The sequence below is a fragment of the Podarcis melisellensis genome (genome assembly GCF_964234715.1).
Source record: "Podarcis melisellensis genome assembly, chromosome: 13".
Taxonomy (NCBI): Eukaryota; Metazoa; Chordata; class Lepidosauria; order Squamata; family Lacertidae; genus Podarcis; species Podarcis melisellensis.
In genome coordinates this window covers 31,013,479-31,038,897 of record NC_138545.1, presented here as the reverse complement: position 1 = coordinate 31,038,897, position 25,419 = coordinate 31,013,479, and positions in this window count along the sequence as shown.

Here is a 25,419-nt window from a genome sequence, read left to right as displayed (position 1 = left end):
TTCTGCATTTGGACCATGCATGTGCTGGGCCCAGAATCCAGCACCCTTAGAATAACACCTTACTATCTTCTTTTAAGCGCAAGCTACTTGTGTTCATGGATATGAAGATATGGTGATCATCATCTGTTCCCTTAAAAAAAATAAATCACAATATTGGTGCCTCCAGCTGTAAAACACTTGTCTCCTTCCCTGGCCAGAGTCCAACAGCTGGACCACTTCTCCCCAGCCTCTACTCAGGGAGGTGGGGCGTGTCATACCTAGGAACCACCAGCCATCAAAAGCTGTTGAAGAAAAATCTTCCAAGTCATTAGTGCCTAATGCAAAAAAAATTTAAAAAAAAATTAACTGCTTCCTAAACAATTAAAGGAAAGGTCATCTTCTCCCTCGATGGCTGGGAGGCTTTTTAAAAATGCAGACAATGGCTGGTGGAATTTATGAAGGGAAAGGTGAGATTTCATGCAGTTAGAAAATGGGATTTCAGTTCCCTTGGTAGGTTTTTTGCCTTTCCAAACTAGAATATACGCATGTGATTTGCACACTTGCTAGAGGTTGCAAGATGCAGCTTGTCATAGTGTAAAAATGATATTATACTAGTGCAAGTTGTTGTTTACAGAGTATGTGGGTAGTAAAGCTATAGTTAATGGGAAGTAAAACTATAGTCCAGCCCTTTGATTAATTTGTCCCTTGCTTAGAACCACAGCTGGCTTTATGTGAGATAATCTTCAAGTGACTATTAAAAAGTGGGGGCCTAGGTTGGCTTGTGTGGGATTATGTGCTTTACGGATGCTGATTTGAGTAGGTGATCTCAAAGGTACAGTTGCATCCCTGTGATTCACAATAGTTTCTGCGGTACAAAACTGTCGCCAGCAAGGACATTCTAACCTCACTTGCAATATCTCTAGCCAAGGGATATGCCTTACTCCTGCATTCTGAATAGCACCCGGAGAGCTGACTAGATGTGTTACATAGAGATCTATCAGCATCAATTCAATGGCTCAGCCCATTGTACCAGCAGTAATTAGGAGGCATTAATACAGAATGAATTTCTCACGTCATAATTACAACCGAAGGTGTGAACCAAATTTTCATCGGGCTTGATTGCAAACACTCTGGAGCAGTTAAGCTAACAGTTCAAAATGATCTCTACAAACCGAATCACTGTGAGTAGCTCAGCACCACTATAAGCCATTGGGGTTGCAGGAAGGACAGTCTTGGGGGGATTTTAAGGGGAAAGGGGGTGTTTTGAGCATGCAATAGGTCACCTTGGTTACTTCCACTATCTTTTTAGACCATTTGTCTTCCTTGTAGTGGATTTTGACAGTCCAGCTCTCCCAGGTCCCAGACCTGCTAGGCTGCATTAGCAGTTGAGTGACTGTGTGAGGGCCCATCAGTGACTGTGGTTTGTGGAACAGTTTTATTTAGGCAATCTGAATGGCAAGGCAGAAGCACAAGGCAGAGAAAATAATGGCAAACCACAACAAGACCCTCCAAATCCCCACATTTCCATCTCCCCAGGAAGACTCAGTTGGTAGCTTTTTCTTTTACTTCCAGGGAGTAACAGATTGCCCAATTTCAGGCTAGCAATGAAAATTCCCTGTAGCCAAATTGATGGTGGACTACAAACTAGTAGTTTCCTGTTTCATGTGTGATACAGATTGCTGCTGAGATTTATTTTCAATGTTTCAATTATCTACCTCAATTTGTTGGGGTTCAAGCCAGCTGGGAAACTTTACTCTCTGACCTCTTGCTGTTGTTGTTATTATAATCTGTTAAATTTATGCCACCCTTCAGCCACAGATTTCAGGGCCGTTTACAACATAAAATTACAATATAAAAACCACAAAATACAGAAATGTTTTTGCCTGGCACCTAAAGGTGGATAATGAAGGTGTCAGCTGAACCTCTCTGGGGAGAGCATTCCACAAACAGGGAGCCACTGCAGAAAAGGCCTGTTCTCATGCTACTTGGTGGTGAGCCTAATGCACTCTGCACATGCTTGGATGCACAATCTTTCCTATTGCTTCACATGTTAGAACAGGATGCTGGACTAGATGGGCCATTGGCCTGATCCTGCTGGTTCTTCTCCTGTTCTTACAGAACAGCATTCATGCTTCTTGTGGCACATCTTATCTGTTATTAACAATGTATATTCTGTTTGCAATTAGTTCCTTATTTCCCACACGTTTCTGGCTCAGAGCATTATACATCTGGCTCCTGTACAGTCCCCACATCCATGCAGCTGGCGGGACCAGATTAGTTTAGTTTCAGTCTTATCACGAGCCTTCGCACCATTCTCTGGGCCCTCCTGATGTCTGGTATGGATTTTTATTTGGCTCTAGCTGTTGCTCAATGTTGCAAAACATCTTGACTCACAGGGCTGGCTTTGCAGGTCTGGAGGTTTCGTCAATAGTTGTCCTCCCTCCCTTTGTTCATTTCCAGGTCCAAGCTAATGGCTGCCTGGGTGGGTAGACAGGTCCTTTTTACCAGACCAGTAAATTTTACACACGGTGGCAAATTGGGGGAGTTCAGATATTACAAAGAGGCACTCCCTGAGGTCACTTTCATGCCATACTATACTCCTCAAGTCTTTAAGATATGAGCAGAGGGAAACCAATGCCCCAAACCTCATTGCATCATGCTGAATTCAGCCAAGCTCAAAATATAAAAGGAATAGGGAAAAATAGCTGAGAGAGGAGAAGGAGAGGAGGAGAGGGTGGTGGTGATTTTTAAGGGCTTTGCCGAGGTCAGAATCTCCTTTTCCACCACTCTGTCTGTTTTTCAAAAATGACACTGCAGAGTTGGAAAAGGTTCAGAGGTTGTGCATGGCATGAAGAAAGTGCACAGGAAGTACTTAAGGTGTTCATAACATCACCTTAAGGAAGACACCCCCTTCTACTTATCAGAGCAATTTTGAACACTTGACACCCTATTTTAATTTATTTTTTATTCCTTAATTTTTGTGTGGTTTTGGTATACACAATCTACTTCTTTTTTTAAAAAAGTACTGCCTTCCTCACCACACATTAAAAAGTTGCCCTTGTACAGGAAACTGGGATATCATTTAACCTATGTGGAACAATTACATGTTAAGTAGCTATCACAGCAAAAAAAGAAAAAGAAAGGACATTTATCCAGGAAAGACTTTTGAGGAAGGCTCTGTGTACATTCCCTTTATATTAGCCATAACCCATATATTTCCTGTTATTTCTTAGGAAATACTGCATTTTGATGTGTGTCACCCCCCCTCCCCAAAACCCCCAGTTTGGATCAGAACTGAGAAAAAGAGCAACCTAGCTGTGTTTTAAGCTGGCAATGTGCACGCAACCAAGTGTGTTGCTCTCCAGGGTCCTGAAATGGATTATTCTTTGGGAATCCCAGTTTAGAACGCTAAAAAGCGTCAGAGGTGGTGGAGACAGGATGCTTGAGATATCTGGTGTGCCCTAGACAGGACAGTGCTCATGGTTATTTTCCTCCTCCATATCCTGGCCATAAATGAGTGTCTGATACTGCTCTACATAGAGTAGACGTCTTAGGCTGCTGCGGGGGGAGGGGGAGATCTGTAAAGAGCCTTGTGCCACGTTACAAACATGAGCAGATTTATGGTGGGTGCGTAAGCTTTTGTGGACTAGGGAGTCCACTTCATCAGATGCAAGATAGCTCCAGTCTCCCAGAGAGATGACAAGCATTTCATTATATTTTTGGCGGTGCTTTATGAGGCTTTTCTAGATCCAGATTTTGAAGTGGGATTGTGGCCAAATGATGCCATCAAAATTAACGTTATGTGTATGGGTAGGTGTGGGATAGGAGACTTTTTGGTCTCACACATTAGCTCCACATGAGGCAGGAAGGCTGCCCTCTGCTGTTGCGCCAGAACTTGTGAAACTTGCTATCATGTTACCTTAAACCTAGTTGATGGAGGCGAAACCAAAACCAGTGATTAAGGATGGAATTTTCTGAAACTCTTCATGTTGAGTGTATATGTACAGGGTCGTTGCCCTCCCCCAATTCCCACCTTGTTCCTTGATCTCAAGGAGAAGTGGGTTAATTTTTAACAGGTTCAGTTAAAATGCATTTTTAAAAACATATTAAACACATACTATATATGTATATGATCCAGGTTTCCTAAAGCAACCAGATGCATGCCTCTTACATGCAATGGTATAAAAATACTTACATATTCATATTTATAAAATTATGCATGCAGATCAATGCTTTAATACAGCGCATTGTTGACTCAGACATCAGCAGACACTTCATTGGGTCAGAACCATCAAATTCAGTGTATAAATCTGTTTAAAATGGATCCCTCCTTCATCGCTACCAACTCCCATTCATTCCTCACATGCACAGTGCAGTTTCACTTTTCAAGCTCCCAGCTCCGCGAGTCCTGTTTTCGCTTGCAAGAGTTGTTCCCAGTGCAGTGGAATTTCCCCTCTCTTTTTTATGAAGGGCATTAAAAACACAGCTTGGAAAGCAGCCCTCGTTTTATCACTGGGGAGGCTGTACATCAAATGCCAGGTCCATTTCCCTGTCCTGTGACTACTGTTGTGGGCATTCTTCCCCCCTCCTCCTTCCAAGAGGATGGTGCGCATTCCCAAGTGGATATTTGCAATTACTATGCCAGAACGCCTTTGTCAAAGACTAGTCACACTAGAGAGTGATTGTGCAAACAGTGCCAACAAGCTTTGGGGTGAAGTGGCGGTGTCCAATAAACTTGAAAACAGGGCAGAATGGATCCTGCAGCTAGGTCTGAAGCTAAGAAAGTGTGTGTGTGTGTGTGTGTGTGTGTGTGTTGCTGGGGAAGATGAGGCTAAGGGCACAATTGGAGGGACTGTCATAAATAGTATAGTAACGAAAAGGGGCAACCAAACATTCCATTAGCTACATAGCTGCATCTAAAGGCAGGGTGTTTTTACATAAATTGCCGGCACAGGGACACTGATCTGGATCGTGGTGCTAGTGGTGGGAAGTAAAGGTAAGGATAAAGGGATCCCTGACCATTAGGTCCAGTTGTGGCCGACTCTGGGGTTGCGGCGCTCATCTCACTCTATTGGCCGAGGGAGCTGGCGTACAGCTTCTGAGTCATGTGGCCAGCATGACTAAGCCGCTTCTGGCAAACCAGAGCAGTGCACGGAAATGCCGTTTACCTTCCCACCGGAGCGGTACCTATTTATCTACTTGCACTTTGATGTGCTTTCAAAATGCTAGGTTGGCAGAAGATGGGACTGAGAAATGGGAGCTCACCCCGTCGTGGGGATTCGAACCGCCAACCTTCTGATTGGCAGGTCCTAGGCTCTGTGGTTTAGACCACAGCACCACCCGTGTCCCTAGTGGTGGGAAGTAGCAAGGACTTAATCCTCCCCACATTGCTATGGCCCTGATCCAGATGGAGAACCCATGTCTGCAATTTGCATGGTGGAGGAGGGGAACATCTCCCATTGTAGAGCACTGCAGCTCAGACAAGACTATTGCTATTTACATGTAGCAAAGCTGGGAGAGTGGATGAAATCCCATGAAAGAGTCTCTGTGGTCCTGATTTGTAGTATGGCTGCTCTCTTACCTTAATTATCTGCACGAGGTGTGCACTGTCCTTGTCTCCACTGGCCAGTTGTTGGAGTGGGGTGGCGGATGCTGTTGGGGGTTTTTGACTGATTCCTAAGGTGAGGTACGTGTGAAAGCTCTGAGAAGAGTCATGTTGACATTGTGCTCAAGTTCCCTGGGGTGTTCAGGAGACAGGCTGTTTGCAAAGTGTCCTTTCTCCCAGTTTCACATCATCAAGGTTCTCACTTAAAAGCTTGAGGGGATCCTTTCCATTGGATGTTCATGATGAACTGTGCACATGACGTTATCATGTCATGGTCCGGTTCACTGGCGATCGAAGTCCCAGCAGGGGACATCAGGACCGGGGGCAAGATAGCAGGGTGGGAGCAGGAATGGGGGTCCAGAAGCCAGGAGTCAGGAGCCAAGAGTCTGAGGGTCAGAGAGCCGGGAATCAAGATGCCAAGGGTCTGAGGGTCAGGAAACTAGGAATCACGAAGTCAGGGGTCTGAGGATCAAGAAGCAGGGAGTCAAGAAGCCGAGGTTCAAGGATCAGGAAGCAAGAAGCCAAACGCAGCAAGGCAGGAAGCGTGTTGCTGTGGCAGAGAGCCGAAGGAAAATGCTGACCTTATATCCCTTCCCAGCTCTTGCTACCAGTTGCTGTGAGTTACCAATCGGCCTCACCTGTGAGGCCGTGCCTTGCCTCTTCAGAACAAACTTAGGAAGGCCCCAGTCCTGCAAAGTCCTATTGGTCACAGGGCTTGGCTCCTGCACACACACCTGACAAATCGCAACAGTATTCCCACTTTCAGTACCCTGTTGCACCTGGCAAGGTTTTGGGGTGGGAGCACTGCTTTGTTCCCAGTAAGTAGGTGCCTTGCAATGACCTACTAAAATCCCATGACTTTTTATACCACAAATGTTCTGGGGCTGTTGTTGTTTGTGTCCCACCTTTGTGGCGCTAATGTGCGAGAGTGCCCCCTCCAGATAACAATTATGCAGCAACACAGGGGAAGCCTCCTGGGTTATAGGCAGGTACATCCAGGGGTTTAAAGTTTGATGTTGTTTTATTGGGATTGGATTTATTTGCTGCTTTATTTGAATGGGTTTCATCTACAACTGGATATAATTTCGAGGCATGGTTGCCCCTTATGATGAGATGGAGCCTGCCCAAGTTCAGAATGGTAGCTACAGTGATTATCCTGCAAGGACGGACTTCACTACTTTATTGTGGGTACAGTAAGAATCATAGAGGTGTAAAAGGGAGCCCCATGAATCCCAAGGAATTGCTGGGGTGGGGAAAATGTACCTCAGTCAGGACCCAGGTTGTTGATGATGGGGGATACAGCTTCTTCTCCCTAGGAGAGAGAGAGCTCTCTATTGACTTGCACGGGAAAGAGGGTAGTGGAAAAATGACTATGAATTTGTAGGGAGCCCCCCCTAGCAAAGATCCTCCTGCTACCCCAAAAGTCACTGATGGGGTGCAAATTTCTTCTTCCCTAACCCTTGGGACACAGCCTCTTTTGTTTGGAAAGAGATATATCTCCCTTGATTTTCATAGGGGAAGTGAATGAAGGAAAAATAAAATAAATCCATAGGAAAGTCTGGGGTGTGGCAAACATCATCCTTGCCTGAGCATGGACCCTATTATTCCAGGGGCCACTGGTGGGAGGTGGCGTTCTATCCCCTCCCCACCATTCATGGACTTTTGGGGGATACAATGGAGATATCCCCATTGACTTGCGTAAGGGAAGGCACAGATTCTCGTGCAAAGCAAATACCACATTTAATCCCTCCCCCAAAATTGCTGTGTTTGGGGGCTGTGAGGAAATAATTCATTGGGATTAAAAGTTAACCCTGTCCATCAAAATAAAAGATCCCAGTACTCATTTCCCCACCCCTTTCTGGGCTCTTGAGAGTTTATCTAGCCTGCTTGACTTTGGGCTGTGTGTGTTGTGTGTGTTTGACACCTGAGGCCAGAGAGTCACTCAGAAGCTCTGGGAGTCCCCAGTTTGATCTGAGACGCTTTCTTAGTGGCATGCTCCAATTCAGAAATGTGAGAATCTGATTTGCTTTACCATTCAGAACTGATGCTCATTCCCTACTTTCTATTTATCCTTTTTTTTAAAACAAACTTTTGCAAACAGAATGATCCAAGCATTCAGACTTTACCCAATGTTTTGAATAAATGGAGGTCTGTTTGTTTGTTTTGCTGTCAGCTGCCGGTTTGAGCACCAGCTGCTTTTTCAGAAGATAAGAAGTGCAGCATTGCTAACCAGACGTAACAGTGTCAAGGATCAAAACAGGAAGGACTGCAAGCAGGTTGTTGCTGGAATTTCGAGAAATCTAAGTGGGCTGCCAGCGTAGCCTGCAGCCTCGGCAAATATGTGTTTCTTCCTGATTTGAGTGAGGCAGGTTGATCTGCCCAGTGCCTCCTTGTGGCAGAAAGTATGGAAGACGGTGCGGAACAGAGAGAGCTGCCTTATACTGAATCTCGCTCAGCATTGTCTACAGTACAACTGGCAACAGCTCTCCAGTGATTCAGACAAGGGGCACTCCCTGCCCTATCTGGAAATGCCATGGATTGCACTTTAACCTTCTGCATGCAAATCAGATGCTCTCCCACTGAGCCACGCCTCTTCCCCTTCACTCTGCGAGGAATCCACCACCTAGCTCTTGCCCAGCTGGAAAGGTTGACTCTTTCGCTGAGCCGCTTGCCTGTACCCTGAAACCTTTCCCTGCAGCAGGCTTGAGACTTTTGCCTGGCATCTTATTGTGCAAAGAACAAAGAGTCACATCCACTGGCCACCTCTGGCATGCGGCCCCTGGTAGGTTACCAAAGAGGGAATGCGGCTCTCGGGCTGGAAAAAGTTCCCCTCCCCTGTGGTACGAGATGCTGTCATACACTGGGATGTAGACGGGACCGGGATCAATGAGAAGATGGGATGAACAAGAATCACAAACATTTCAGCCTCCTCCTCCACCTCTTTCCCCCTTTCTCTGTGGTTTCCTCTCATCTCGGATTCTCTCGGTGTCTCCCGCAGCTTAATTACGAGGCTGGCATTTGTCAGGCCGTCAGCCCCCAAAACGGAGAGATTCATGGGAGGCTGTTGTTGCTTCGCAAGAACCAAAGGGGTGTGCGAGTGTGCAAAGGCCATTGCCTGCTTAGCAGCAGCCCCGTACCATAGGCAGTGGGTTTTCTTTCTCTTTCATTCCCCCTCCCTCTTTTTTTATAAAAAAAATCAGCAGCTATTAATGGGGAGCAGAGGTGAAAATAAAACATTCACACCCACAATGAACTAACATTTTACAGCAGTAAATTTTATCTGCATGCAGGAAAATACAGAGGGATGGGGGAGGGGAGCAGGAGGCTGGTTCTTAAATTCTCAGCTGAACTGACAAATGCTGCAATAATGCAGACATTAAACACTGGTCAGAAATTCTTTTGAGCAGGGCCTTCTCCTCCATTAGCTCCACCAAAGCCAGGATGGTACAGACAGCCACCCCCAGAAGATAGTGTCTTTTCAAGATATTCAAGGTCATTTGGGAGTGGGGTTGTCTGCCATAGTGGTTAAGAGGAATAGATATGAACCAGGAGTGTGTGTGTGGGGGGGGGGAGGGGAACCCACTTCAGATTTTGTTTACCATGAACTAGGGATGCTTGAGGGTTTCATTTGGTCAGCAATTAACATTGAGGCAAATTTGACGTGATTTGCTCTTCCTGGAATAATATGTGAATTGGAACATAGTTGTCTGTTTGATGGCTGAGCTTTGATAATGAATACGTACCTTGCCGATGATATGCTGCCACATTCTGCCTGTATGAAGGCAGATAAGGGCATTAAAGTTCCGTTAGGTTCTTCTCTGCTGACAGTAGTCTGAATTCAATTTCTTTCAGACTTCCCATCTCCTCTTCCCCGCAACTCCTTTCATTGAACTTGTCTTCATTTGGAGAAGGTACAGAGTAAAATATGGGCAGATAAAATGGTATTGGAGGAATGGTTCGTTATCTGAACCAAGGTGTGGGGAACCTGTGGGCATCTAGATGTTGCTGAACTACAACTCCCATCATCCCCGGCCAATGGCCATGTTGGCTGGGGCTGATGGGAGTCGGAGTCCAGCAACATCTGCAGGGACATGTATTCCCCATCCCAGGGTTATGCGGTGGTTATATTTTTTAAGGGTTGTGCAAGTCCTCCATGGCTTCCTTGTCCCCAAGCAACTCTGACAATATAATATGTAACTTGGCACAAGGCACAGACTTAATCCAATGAAGACTGCAGAAGTTTCCTCTGTTATCGCCTTGTGAAATAAACAGCACACAGGATTTAACAAAGTGCTCTTTCAAGGAGACATCTCTCTCCCCCCCCCCCCAATCCTCTCTCCTTACCTTTAATATCCGGCTTGAAAAAGAGTTGTGTAACTTGGAAAACACACACCTTACAGTGCATTGTAATCATCGCTTGGGCCTAATTCACTGATCCTGTGAATGGATCGATGCAGCTGTCAATACAGCCATTTGACTCTTCTTAGAAAGAACAAGTGGGGTGTTTTTTTCACGGGTGTGTGTGTGTGTGTGTGTGACAAGAAGGAGAAAGTGTTCAGACAGGACTAGTCAAGATAGCACCATCTAACCTACCTTACCTGAAGGAGCATCTCCACCCCCATGTTGAGCCCAGACACTGAGATCCAGCTCCGAGGGCCTTCTGGCAGTTCTCTCACTGCAAGACATGAAGCTACAGGGAACCAGACAGAGGGGCCTTCTCGGTAGTAGCACCCACCCTGTGGAACGCCCTCCCATCAGATGTCAAGGAGATGATATAACCTTTAGAAGACATATGAAGGCAGCCCTGTATAGGGAAGCTTTTTAATGTTTAATGTTTTATTATGTTTTTATATATGTTGGAAGCCACCCATTGTGGCTGAGGCAACCCAGTCAGATGGGCGGGGCACAAATTATTATTAATATTATTAATTACAGGGTTGTTGTGAGGGTAAAAGGGTGGAGTGGCATGTAAGTGACCTGAGCTTGCTTGGCAAAGTGCAATGAATAATGTTTAAAAGTGATGAGTGACATCAAGAAAGCAAAGTGGAAAAAATACATTCCCTTTCTCCCTCCCTGCCTGTCTATCTCTCTCTCCCTTCTGCCTCCTGTCTCATAATTTTTAAAAAAATTCCAGTCATCCACCGAAACTGATAGGCAGCCTGGGAAGAGCAAACAAAACGATATACTTCTTGATCTTAATAGCCCATTTTATCACCAATGGTTCTTGCTGTTGACTATTTAATGTGAGCTTGGCTCCATCCTACGTGGTTTTAATTCAGGCGTTGTATATGCTTTCAGCGGCTTTGTGTTTACCTTTTTCATGATGAGCTGCTTGAGTTCATTTTGAAAGAGAGGTAGGACATGAATGTTTTAAAAGACTAATACATAATTAAAGTAAAATTATTCACCCAATGTTATGAGAAGCCCCGGCAGAAATTGGCTCAGTCTGGTGGTTGATGACTGCATGATGGAAGACGGGTCTATCAGTGACTAGCTATCAGCTGTGCCAACTGGTGGGGGCTACTTCATTAGGGCTAATGGGACACTGCCCCACCAACCTCCGTCTGCCCACAGTCAGCCCCCACCTGCCTGCCTGCCTTCTTACTTACATCCAGTGCAGGGCAGCTTCCTCCTCCTCAGTCCCAGTGTTGTTGCCCTTGTAGAACTCAGCAGGAAGGAGGATGGGGCTGGAGGCTCTGCCTGTCCTTCGCTCTGGCGCCACCTACTGTTAGCCTCCCTGCCTTCTGCTCTATCAGTGTGCATCAACCACTGCAGATGGTACCAAAAATTCAGAACATCCACCTGCAGCATCTTCCTCTCTGACCACCACATGCTGAGAGCTAACAGCAAGGAAGTGGAACCTCGGGCCTGGGAGCGGGGGCGAAATATGGCCCTCCTGTCCTGTCTGGCCCTTGGGACTGTCCCCTGTCCACATCCCCACTCCAGCCACACCCCATCACCCACCTTGCTTCACATTAACCTTGAGTGGTTTTGCCTGAATGGAATGTTAACATTTAAACCTCCCATCCCGTGTGTGTGGGAGAAATATGGGAATAATCAGGCAGCGAAGCCCTTTTTAGCAGAGCAAAAACACTTATACACTTTTGCAGCTTACTGAAAGCTAGGAATTAGGCAATTACACATTGTATCCCTTTTTCCTGGTCTGTCCCCATTGCTAAGAATAAACCACACGTATCTGTAAGAATAAAAAGGTTTACTTACATTCAATGCAGGCAGCTAATACCTCTAAGCAATATTCGGGGGGCGGATGCTTCTTAGTTTCAAAATACACAATTAGTTTCTAAAATGGAGTTTGGGATCTGAGCAGAGCCCAGGCAGGTATGTCTTCTCACATTCCTGGCTTAAAGGAGAGAGAGAGAGAGAGAGAGAGAGAGAGAGAGAGAGAGAGCGCACTCAGGCAGGAAGGAAATATATCGGGTTATTTCCTTTGTTAGAAATGTCCATCGAAACATTAAAGAAGTGACCTCATACAGTCCCTTCTATATTGATTCAGGAACTCTGAGTGTCAGCCCCCCATGTGACTGTCTGCCAATCATGCATTTGTGATTTTGACTGGAAATCCCACAGCAAGTGGCCTCAAACAGAAATGTAGACTTCAGGCTGAAATAGCTTCTCTCCTTCTAGGATAGATATAAATATCATGCTTGCGGATCTCTTGTCCCCGTGGGAAAGTTTGTAGCTGCTCCTGAAATGCAGACGATACGTCCGATAGCTGATCTGGTGAAAACAATCCTCGTGTTCTAACCTTCTAATATAAAATGCAGTCTGCCTGCCTTAGATGGGCTATAGAAGTGATTCTGTAGCTCAGAGATGGCCAACTTGTCACCCACAGGGACCACCAAGATTGCAAAGCAATTTCAACCTGGAAGACCTAACAAACTGAATTCAAGGTGTGCCTTTGAAACAAAACACCAACAAACAAGCATTTGTGCCCAGAACAGGCAAAAGAGGCTAACAAGATTTGTTTTTGAGCCTCTCTCTGCTAGTTACCTGAACAGCTGAATGTGTGTTGACTGAGCCTGGCAAGAGATGGACTCCTGTATATATCCAAGTGGAACAAACTACTCATTGCACTATACCTCCTCTTGCTTTCATCATGACAATAAGTAGAGTGGGCTCATTGAGGGACACAGGTGGCAAAGGCCCACAGAGGCCGTGGAGGGAGTAGATACCAATTAATGGCTGAAGTCCCCTCCCTCGTGCCACTCAAGACCCCAAAAGAGGAAACGCTCTCCATCTTTTCCTACAATACCTTCTTCCAAAATGCCGAGTTACCCTGCTGTTTGCCACCTTCTGAGTAATGGGTTTCTTTGTCAATAATCTTAATGAAATGCTCTAATTTAGGAAGGGATCCAAATAGAACTGTGGAGGATGGGAGCCACAATAAACAAACAATTAAAAAGGCTTCCTGGAACCAAAAGGAGCCTCTTTCCTTGCAGGAAAACAATTTAATTCATTTCAGGCACCGAGCTCAACCCATTCCCTTTCACGAGTCTTTTAGCCGTGACATCTGATGTGGCTCCTGGTGAGACATGAATGAGTCAACAGTAGTGTCCACCTTGTACAAAGAACCACGGGCTCCATGAAGTCAACTTTGAGGCAGAGGGTCACCATCATTTTTAAGTCCACAGAGCTCGGTGCATATTTTTTTTAGAGTGGCTGGTCCTCACCCTCTGGATGGGTATGACAGGTTCTTAAGCTTCCTTCGACCCTCTGCCCATCTCCATGGATGACAAGCAGAGATGCCAGAATGCAGCAGCTAGACTGGTTACTGGGAGCAGCCACTGAGACCACATAACACCGGTCTTGAAAGATCTAAATTGGCTCCCAGTACGTTTCTGAGCACAATTCAAAGTGTTGGTGCTGACCTTTAAAGCCCTAAATGGCCTCAGTCCAAGTATACCTGAAGGAACGTCTCCACCCCCATCGTTCTGCCCGGACACTGAGGTCCAGCGCCAAGGGCCTTCTGGCGGTTCCCTCACTGCGAGAAGCCAAGTTACAGGGAGCCAGGCAGAGGGGCTTCTCGGTAGTGCCACCCGCCCTGTGGAACGCCCTCCCACCAGATGTCAAAGAGAAGAACAACTACCAGACTTTTAGAAGACATATTTAATGTTTAACAGACGACTGTATTTTAATACTTTGTTGGAAGCCGTCCATAGTGACTGGGAAAACCCAGCCAGATGGGCGGGGTATAAATAATAAATTCTATTCTTCTATTCTAGAAACCAATAATACTGACGGAGAAGTCACTGGAAGCCACTTTGTGTGTCCATAGACAGAAATGTGGGCAAAAATTGTAATGTCAAGTGAAATAATGACACCTCAACTCCTCCCATCTAAAATGACACCACGTGGGTATTGTTTTGTCATCCCATCAGCTGGAACTAGACCATACATACTGTAGAGGGGTCCGAATCATCCAATGTGTCTGGAGCCAGCATGGTCTAGTGGTTGGAGTGTCCATCCAGGACCTGGGAGACCAGGGTTCAAATCCCCCATGAAGCTCCCTGGGTGACCACTTCTCTCAATCTAACCTACCTCACAGGGTTGTTGTGAGGAGAAAATGGAGGTTGGGGGGGTGAAGCGATGCATGCTTCCTTGAGCAACTTGAAACAAAGGTGGTATATAAATGTAATAAACAAATATCCCAAAAGCTCATCATTCTAAACAGAAGTCACTGCCTCTCTGTTCAGAAGCGGTGTTCCAGATACACAGCAAACAGACACCAGAAATAGATTTTAATTAGCTGTAGTGAATAATTTGAGAGAAAAAGACAACAATATTTAGAAATTGCGAGGCATAAACCTAGGGCATAGCCCATCAGGAAGCTCTTCGCTGTGTGTTTTATGGAAATCAGTGAGAGTGCCCTTGAAGCAGGAATATTTCATAGTGAATTGCTTCCTTCTTCATTTAAGCAAGCAATTCCGGGCTGGGTAGTCTAAATTTAATTGTCTTCATATCATCACAGAGCAACGAATGAACAGCAAACTCAAGGAGGGGAGGGACAGATCTTTTGACGAGTTGAAGACAGCAGGCTTCTTTTTAATAGTGTACATTTCTGGATCCTACCCCTGCTTGCTGCATTTCCTACCTCTACCCATCTTGGATCCAACTCGTGCCAGCTCTGGAGCCCCTCCCAATGGAGTTTAGGTTTCTGCAGGTGTTTCCTGCAACTTGTCATTGATGCAATCCTACCGCATTAGCGGTGGATTTGTACTGGAGCACCCACACACCATTCCGCTTCCGTAGCTGTTCTGCGACACTTCTCAAATCTTACTGCATTACTGTGGTTCGAAAGGGGCGCAGGCAACGGCAGCAACACCACCACCACCCTCAGAACATTTCCTGTATGAAAAATCACACGATTTCTGCAGGAAGCTGCAGCACATGGCACCACTAGGAAACAAAGCAGGGTGTCTGCCCTGAGACATTTGCAGGCTCAAAACAGCATTGAAAGCAGAATCGCACATGAGATCATGAGCACAAATAACCATAAATGCACGAGGAAAAGTCTGTCTGGAGGAGCCCCTAAAAGTACTTGATTGCAAGGCAAACCCACAATGAGGAAGTACCATATTTTTTGCTCTATAAGACTCACTTTTTCCCTCCTAAAAAGTAAGGGGAGATGTGTGTGCGTCTTATGGAGCGAATGCAGGCTGTGCAGCTATCCCAGAAGCCAGAACAGCAAGAGGGATTGCTGCTTTCGCTGCGCAGTGATCCCTCTTGCTGTTCTGGCTTCTGAGATTCAGAATATTTTTTTCCTTGTTTTCCTCCTTCAAAAACTAGGTGCGTCTTGTGGTCTGGTGCGTCTTATAGAGCAAAAAATACGGTAATTCCACTTCTAAAGTGATCCTGGCTTCCTTGGGAAGGACATATCTGGACACTTCCCAGCTTTGAATCTCCCTTTTCTTGGTTTTTGCTCTGTCTCATATCATGTAGATGAGCTCCTGGTAAGTTCTTGGTGTTCTACCAGTGCCTCCTCTACAGTGAATGAGGTGGGGGGGAGCGTAAACGCACCAGCGGCTGCCAAAAAAGGGAGTTATTAACCTCATCATTCCACTTAGGAGCCCTGGACCCGGCCAGAGCCAATTTCATGACTTCTCCAAGAACATGACACCCCTAATGCATCACTGGTGTAATTACCATGCATGGCACAAGCAGGTGATGCCAAGTGCAGGGCAGCCTCACTAATGGGAGAGGGGGTTGCTCAGTGATTTTAGCAAAACATTGAATCAGCAGGAATGCACTGACAGCATGCACAAGATATGGGAGAAAACCTACCCCTTTGAAATCTCAGCTGGAGAGCCAACTGACATATTTTATGAAGGGCATAAGAGGACTGGAGAAGACTCAAAGAGCAGCACTGCAGAGGATGCTCATGAAAGGCTTGTGAATCATGTGACATAAGGCACCCTTGTCAATGTGTTAAAGTGGCAATTATGTCTCCCTTGATCATTTCCCCCCTGTGAGCTAAATGGGTCTTTGGGTTTCCCCAAGAGGCTGCAATTTTAAGATGCTGGAAAGGTTCTAGTTCAGAAGAAGAACAGTTCCGCACTGGTATCGCGAGACATGCTGTTCTCCTTTGCAGAGAAACCTCCCCTTTAACTGTCAGAAAAGCAGTATTTAATGTCTGGATAAAATATAAAGACTTACTGGAAAATAAAACTCCGAGGTGGCTGTCACCCCTGGAGGCCAAGGCCCGAAAAAGACCCAATATGGAGGCCAATTGGCCAAAGTATTGGGAAATATTAGAAAGAGACGGAGACAATTGGAAATTGCAGAGTTTAGAGAAAATGAAAGATAAAGTGCAAGACTGGTTACACTATGCTCAGATTAAAGAAGTGTTTAAGAACGACAAAAAGATAGGATTCCAGGTGGAGAAATCGAAGTTGGAAACAGAACTGTTAGAACCCAAAACCAAAGTACTTTCAAAAATGTATAATTTGCTGCTGAAATGGAATACACAAGACGAAATGGTTAAATCGGCTATGATAAAGTGGGCTCAGGATATTGGGCATAATATCATGTTTGAAGATTGGGAAAGGTTGTGGACCACTGGGCTGAACTTCACTGCATGTAATGCTTTGAAGGAAAATGTAATGAAAATGATATATAGATGGTACATGACCCCAGTTAAATTAGCCAAAATATACCATTCGTCTGATAATAAATGTTGGAAATGTAAGGAAAATGAAGGAACATTCTTTCACCTCTGGTGGACCTGCCCTAGAGTGAAGGTCTTCTGGGAAATGATCTACAATGAGCTGAAAAAGGTGTTTAAGTATACCTTTACCAAGAAACCAGAGGCCTTCCTTCTGGGCATTGTCGGCCAGAATGTGTTAAAGAAGGACAGAACATTTTTTATGTACGCAACAACGGCAGCAAGGATACTCATCGCTAAGAACTGGAAAACTCAAGATCTACCCACATTGGAAGAATGGCAGATGCAGCTGATGGACTATATGCAACTAGCTGAGATGACCGGCAGAATTCGAGACCTGGGAGAGGAGAGGGTTGAAGAAGACTGGAAGAAATTCAAGATTTATTTACAAAAGTATTGTAATTTGGCTGAATGTTAACAAGGTTGTCAGAGCAGAAATAATTGTCTACCACTAAATTAGATTTGAGTTTAAATTAAATGAATGGATTTAAGATTGTAAACAAAATGATAATTTGCTTGGAAATAATCTTATAATGATGCAAGTGGAAGCGGGAGACGTGAGGGAGTCCAAAGTAGTAATGAAAAGATGTTAAACAATTAATGTTGTTTTATTAAATATGCAATTGTATTGAAAAACCTTAATAAAAATTTATTTAAAAAAAAAAGCTTTGTGCGGGAAGAATAAAAATCCCCACGACCCACATGTGAGGAGTAAATAACAAAAGAATCAGCTGGGTGCCTAGATTCAAAACACAGGGCTAAACTCACTCTCCAGCAGGAGAGAGCCCCCGTAGCAGAGCTTAAACTCACAAAAGTCAAGCAGAGGTGTAGCATTAGGCATACAGGTTGTTGCACTGCTAGCAAACAGTAACCTTCTCTTTCTACCCCTCATGCAATAAACAGACCACACTGTGCTAAGTAAGCTTAAAATGCTTCACTTACAAAACGTTCCAAAGGTCAGATTCATGCATTTATCAAAGTAGCAGCAAGGAGAACACAGGCAGAATATTCTTGGGTAGAAAATACAGAAAGCTTCAAATGCATGCTCTAAGCTTGGAGCTTGCTTAGGCACTTCTTCCTTGGTCAGCTGCATAGTGTGAAGAGAGTGAGGAACAGGAAGAGAAGCCTCTTCACTTCCTCTCTCATGGAGAAGAGGAGGTATGACCTAGCTGAGTCTAGGAACAGGACTCTCTAGTCTTAACCCCTTCATGCACTAACTGGCACTCATGCATAGTTAGGTTTGACTGCAATTTCCCACAAACCCCTTCTCAGACAAATATAACAATTGCACACACAATTTAATAAATTAGTGGTGGTATCTTGCCTTCTCCTCAGGCAGCAAAATGTCTGCATCCAGCCCTGTGCTTTCCCCTTGCTACTGAGTTATATCAGCCACATGCCTCATTCATCTGGGATGTGGTGAAAAGGTTTTAGGATCAGAGCATGTGGCTTTTGAACAGACTTAAGCCCCAGCACCTCTCAGTTTGGAAGCTAGCTGAGTCTTCCCTCCCCCCGTACCCAGAGGCAGCCACACAAGAGGCCCTCAGCCAGAACAAAAAGGTTGAAGAGGAAATTAAAGAGATGAGCACGAATCCAAGGAACAGGTGAAGTGCAAAGGGGCATCAGCTTTGTGCGTTTCAGCCTGAGCATTGTTGAAGATGCACATGGATTTCTGTCAGCTTTCTCCTGAAAATGAGGCCATTTAGCTGATGGAGGGGAATTATCCAGAAAAGCTCCACTAATCTGTTTTGACACGCTGAAACAGTTTACCACAAATTCACTCCTCGGCTTCAGCTCAGTTCCAAAGGGAATGAGTCAACCTCTGTCACTCAGTAGAGGAGCAGGCATTACAGAAGCTTGTCTGACTGCCTGGGGACCTTAGATAAGGTCTGGGTCCACACCCCTCTCCAAGACTTGCTTTTTAAGGGCTGCTTCACAGACCAGGTGTGCATCACTTGCTGACTTAGGAAGGAACACAGGAAGCTGCCTTATACTCAGTCAGACCATTGGTCCATCTGGCTCAGTGTTGTCTACACCGATTGGGCAGTGACTCTCCAGAATTCCAAGCAGAGTTTTCTCCCAGAACTACCTGGAAATGCCAGGTAAACACAATAAAACATCAAACTTTAAAAACTTCCCTAAACAGGATTGCCTTCAGATGTCCTCTAAAAGTCAGATAGTTGTTTATTTCATTGACATCTGATGGAAGGGTGCCACCACCAAGAAGACCCTCTGCCTGGTTCCCTAGAACCTCACTTCTCACAGGGAGGGAACCACCAGAAGGCCCTGGGAGCTGGACCTCAGTGTCTAGGCTGGACGATGGGGGTGGAGATGCTCCTTCAGGTATACTGGGTTGAGGCACATGACTTCCCCAAAGAATCCTGGGAAATGTACCTGTGAATCATAGCTCGGTGAGGGGACGACGACGACAAACCTGCTTTGATTGTATGGTCTGGATCTGTCCATTGTGTGCCATTTGGGGGCGGTCTTGTTCATTCTGCATTCTGAGCGGGGCCCTGGGCTTCTGCGGCAAAGCCCTAGCTTATTGGTACCATTGCACTCGACACACTACTTTCTCCTGTTATTACTGATTCTGTCTCTCCCCGGCTTCTACATGCTGCCACCAACCAACATCTGAACAGTTCTGCCTCCCCAGGGGACTCGATTAGCAGCTGACAACTTCAGCAAAGCTTGGTTGATCAGCGCCCACCTTCCCATTACTGCTGACAGCCTTATCCAAATTAGTTGCAGCCACAGAGATACCTCCACTCCTCCACCCCTGCAAAGGAAAGAAATCTCTGGGGCACATCTGCTTCAATTCTAGCAGGTTATGTGTAAGCTAAAATTCTCTCTCACCCATCAGAAAAGGCCCTTGCATGTCTCAATGGGTTGGCTGGCAGGAACCCAACGGGGGCAGGGGGACTTTCCTCATCATGTAGGGACAAAGGAGAGATTCAGTTCAATTCCCACTTAAAGGTGAACTGACCTCATTCACACTTTCTGAAGCAATCTACGAACCAGAACACGGCCATCCTTTGAAATTCGCACTTCTGCGAATTTTGCAATGTAGTTCTCCAGCCAGGTAATGTGTACCAAAATGCATATGCACTGTGTGCAAAGAAGTAAAGTATGCACATAAATGCACATATGAGTAAAAATAGCATAGAAAAAAAGGCATTGCATCAGGGGAAATGGCTTGCAAAAATCAACGTATATTATAATTGCTTACAAAACTGTTTATCAGGAGAAATTCGCTGTAAAAAAAAACGATGCAAGTTTTCACGAATATTTTAACAAAAATTCACGGATTGCTGCAGAAAGGTTGAGAGCTGAATTTAATAATGGGGGAAATGAGAAACCGAGAGGACTGAAATTGAGCAGACCAGCCAAGATGGCGGCCTGCAGATGATGCTGAACTACAACTCCCATCAACCTCAATCACTGGCAGTGCTGGCAAGGGCTGATGGGAAGTGTAGTCCAGCAATATCAGGTGGGTACCATTTGCTTCCCCTGGTTTAGGAGGTCTGACAATAAAAAAAAGTGAAGTAGCTATACGACATATGAGCTTCCAAAGGCTTCCCACCCTCCTGACTCCCTATCTGAGTGATTCAGCTACTCCCTCTCCCCAACCCAGCCAGTTCTTCCTATTCAGCCTGATGGGGCTGCAGCTCCTGAGCAGATTTTCAGCCCAGAAGAGGAAGGATGTGGGAGGCTGGATTCCTGCCCTAGTGATTTCTAGGGATCTTGGATGATTACACAGTTTCCTGCCTTCTCTTCCTAGAAGCAATCATGTCCCACAGAGTACATAGGCCTACAAACCTGGCAGCAAGCCCCGTTTCTTTGCACTCTCGCCAGCTTTCCCCTCACCCATGAGTATTACTGAAAAAGAGGCTAATGGGAGGGGAAGGGGTGCCAGACTTTTTTGCTGGCCCTGCTCCTGTGCCTTAACAGCAACTTGATGCAATAGGCATTAGCAGGTGGCTGAAGCTTCTTCTCCCCACTGCAAGAAAGTTCAGATTTCTGCAGATCCAGCTGTTGTGCGAAGGGCAAGGCAGCAACCCAGGGTTTTGTTCAGCCCAGTGAGATCCTTGCAGAAGGCGATTAAAAATAATACAAAGGCAGAGGCAGGGAGCGGGGGAGGCTGCTGTTGGCACCGGGCACCTCTAGGCTACTGCCAGGTAGTGGTGACTAAGAGGCACCATTTGAAATTTCCCACAATGCCCCAGAGCAACACCCACTGCTGATTGGAGGATTGCTGCCGCTAAGCATGCTGGGAGGCCCATTGACATATGAGGGACACAGCACAGGGGGGGGAGGCCCAAGCTGTATGGAACCAGCCCGAGCTGCCATTGACGTGGATCTGAAGTAATCTGTAGCTCTGGCTGCTAATTTAGATGGCAATAATAATAATAATAATAATAATAATAATAATAATGGAATGCATAATAGATTTGAAAAAAGGAACGAATTCTTGGAGGGAGGGGAGTCACCACCAGCTATCACTTCTGTTTCCCTGAGGCATCTGACATGTCATCCTTGACCACTATGCTAGACTAAGTGGGCCTCAAGTACCATCCAGCAAGACAGTTCTTAGATTCTTAATTTGAAATGCTGATAACATTCAGATACCTTATATTGACCAGCCTGAATAACATGGTGAAAGACTGCCGATTAAAATGGGAACAGATTCGTGTTTGTGGTAGCTTAACCAATGTGAATCGCTGGACCATATGGGATCAGCAAGGTGAACAGCTAATACAAGAGAACCTAATGATGATTGTTTTGCAGAAAAATGGAAGCCCTTTTCAGACTATTTATAGAAGTATTATAGTGTGATGAATTCACGAGCAGGATTCGAACTACGAGCAACAGAAGGAACGAGAGATTATTATATTATTGCAATGATATGAGAGAGAGAAGATAGCTGGAACGGGGAAGAGAGGGCGGTCCCAGGGCGCACCAGCCTTAAATGCGCTAGGCCACGCCTCCCCAGCCCGCCAATTGGCTGGCTGGGTTGGTGATGCGCCCGAGGATTCTCCTGATCTCGCGGTGGCTAAGAGCCAGCCCCCGCGTGCGTGGGAGGGGGTGGGCCCGCAACCCCACCTCCTCTCCAGCTCGGAAGTGGCTTTGCTCACCAAAGGCCACTGGTTTGCAATTTGAAGCCCTTCAACCAGGTTGATAGGCAGCTCACACGACTTGGAATAGGTGTCCTTAGGCTAAGGATGAGGAACCGGTGGCCTACCAGACTACAACTCCCACCATCCCTGACCCATTGGCCATGCTGGCTGGGGGCTGCTGGGAGTTGGAGTCCAACAACATCCAGAGGGCCACAGTTATCAATGCCCCAGCTTTAGAAGTCACACAAACAGTGGCCCAAAGTTTGTGTAGGCCTGAGGAGAAACATGGAAGCCACTTCCTTTCACTTCGCTTCCACCCTTTACATGCCAGCAGTCGCTGTGCATCTCAATGGACCTCTGAAAGGGATCCACAGAGGCCAATCCATCGAAATCCATCTAGCCGTGAGCAGCTGAATCAGTTTCATGAATATTCAGAGGTATCTCTGGCAGATGTAAGCTTTGGCACGCTCATGCAGAAGCATAATACAGTCACTTCACTCCTCCTCCTTCTTTCTGAGAAAGAGGAATTCTGCCAGTAATATGAAGGCTGTGTGCAGATTAAGAATTTTCCAGAGATTTGAAGTTAATGTGCTAGAGCCCATGCAGTGCATCGGACACACCTTCTCTTTTTTGTTGCTCTTGTGTGTGGTCAAACACGTTTTGCAGGGCTTTGAAGTGCTACAAAACCTGGCAAGACTCACCTGTTTAACCAGGGAATGCGGCAGGACGGAAAGCAGGAATATTTGGTTCTGGAGACACCACTGAGTACACCATAACTCTTTCAAGTCTTTGGAAAAAAAATATTCACATTGGTCAGGCAGGGAGAAGCCAAAAAGTCTATTTTTATATTTTAAATGTGATGTCGGATTCATGAATAATCATATGGCATTCAGAATTGCCTGTTTTCAATAATAGTGTAACAATCTGACATGTAACACGGAGAACTGGGATTATGGTAATAAATAAGAAAGGATGTTTAAATCAATTAGGTTTGAGCAATTGACACTAATAGCGTAACCGATAAAATGGCAGCAGAGCTATGACTCAACACAAGGGGCTCCACCACAGATCTGCCTCATGAGTCCCTGTCAGTGGTGAGCAGCAAGCAATTTTCACATGCTCAGAGACACTCTTATTATTATTGTCCAGGAACATAGAAAACTGGCCTGAGCTCCGGTGAGAGACGTGGTTCAGATTAATCCCCTCCAGACACTTTTGCATATTTGGTGGTTATGTGATAAAATCAAAGGCTTCTGGGATATGGTACATGAAGAACTAAAGAAAGTGTTCAAACAAAATTTTGCCAAGAAAACAGAAGCTTTTCTCTTGGGGATATTGGATATAGAGATAACGAAGGAAAATAGGAAAATATTTCTTTACGCCACAGCGGCAGCGAGAACATTAATTGCCAAAAATTGGAAAAAAGAAGTAACACCGACAAAAAAAAGGCAAGATAAATTATTTGATTATATAGAATTGGCCAGAATGACAGATGCAATTAGGGGGTCAGAACAAACAAAAATTCCAAAAAGAATGGGGGAAATATAGAGAATACCTTAAAAAGCAATGCCCTCAAATTAATACTTGGACCTGTTTTAACTTTTGCAAAACGTATTATGGGGTAAAAGCTAAAAAGAGAAAGAAAAAGGGGCAAAAATGAAATGAGAAGGAAACAGTTTACTAAATATGAAAACAGAATTGCGCAGAGGATGAAGGAAGTCAACTGGAAGAAAAGAAGAACAGGAATACTGTATGCATCAACATATTGTTTAATATTTGTTTAGTGTAAGTTTTTGTATTTATCTTTGATATATTTTTTTTTCCTTTTTCATGCTCTTTTCCCTTTTCCTTTTTATTAGTGTGTGTGTTTGTGTTGCAAAATTAAAATGGAAAATAAATGGGGGGGGGGGAGAAATTAATCCCCTCTGGCCTAGTGGAATGTGAGCTGTCTCTTTCCTCTCTTCCTCTGCATTCCACCAGCCTCGGCCTCATTGTCATGCAAACGCTCCCAAACACTGTCTTTCTGAAGAGATGAGTGATTGAAAGGCCTGCTCGGGTCTTGTCAGATAAAGGCTGCAGGATTTGTGTTTGGGTTCCTGTGATCCTCACCCGGACAATCAGTTTGATTCCCCCGCTGCCTTGACAGGGGATGCTTGGAGGCATAAATCTTAATCAGCTGCTGCCATGGGCAGAGATTGGAGCTAGCAAGGTGAGAGCACACAATAGGGGAAGTGTCCTTTCACGGCCCTTTGTGCTCTTGGCCCCTGGGCGGGTTACGCAAAGCATGGATTTCAAAAGGGCACAGAGCGAGAGAGACAATAAGGGGGAGAAAACATAGCACACGTGAGGCTGTGTAGCCTGCTGTGACGAGTGCTCCCACTTTGGAGCTCTGGGTTTATGTCTCTGCGTGAGCTAAGTTGTGTCCCTTCAGCACAACCGAGCCCTATAAATAGCGCAACCGTTTTGTGGAAAGGACACCAGGCAAAAAATACTGGGAACTTCGTAAGGAGTGGAATGAAAGCTTATTGTTCAAGCCATTACACAGCTTGAATATACAACCTGAGTTTTCAGTTGGCCAATGGCTTGGACCTCAAGCAAGGAGCCATTGAAGCATTTCCTTGAGGGCTAGTAACTTGCTTTGGAAAATAATCGCAGCTCGGTGGGCTGGATGCAGACTAAATGAGCAGAACGTGGGCCCTGCTGAAATTAATGCGGAATGCGAACCGTGACTTAAGTTCTGCTGATCTCAATGGGAACGGGAAGTGCAGTAAACTTAGGTTGTGATCCTAACCCCACTTACTTGGGAGTAAGGCCTGACGAATTCAAAAGGACTAACTTTGAGCCTTGACTAACCTTTCACCTTAAAAATGATGTGTAAGTCATTGATGGCAGGATTGTGAAGACAAGCCACTTCCACAGCCTCCTGTTGCAGGCCCTAACTCATGATTTGCAATTCATTGAAATGCCTTTGCGGTTTCCCAAAGGGCGAGTCCCAAAGTCAGTAAATCAAGGGAGCCGTAATTGCAAATTGGAGCTCTGCAGATCCAGTCTGTTTTAGAAATGTTTATTTGTAGTCAAAATAGCTGTAAAGGAGAAAGGTGTGTGTGTGTTATGTGTGTGTACGTGCTTCCCGTGAGAGGAATCCCAGCTCTCAGGCTATGGAGGAGTAGGACCTGAGCGGTAATTTCCAAAGTTGGAACGTTAATTGGCTTGGCTGTATCAGTCAGTGTGTGGATTTATGAGGAGGGGAAATGAGCAGCCGGGGGGAGCTTGCTGGTGAGATGAGGAGGAAACCAGCGCATTGAGGCATCTCTTATGCACCCCTAAGCAGCCATCACGAACCCTCCCTTCCCCTCTGCTGAGAGACTGTCAAAATGCTAATAGTTCCAGTTCTACCTGCTTGCACAAAATAGGTGCTTTAAATCACAAATGTGCCTTCAGATTGTGGGAGTTAAAAAATAACCAGTTCCAGTTTTCTTACTGCCTAGGAACTTAGATGCTGGATCAATCCCAGGGAGCCATCTCATCCGACATTC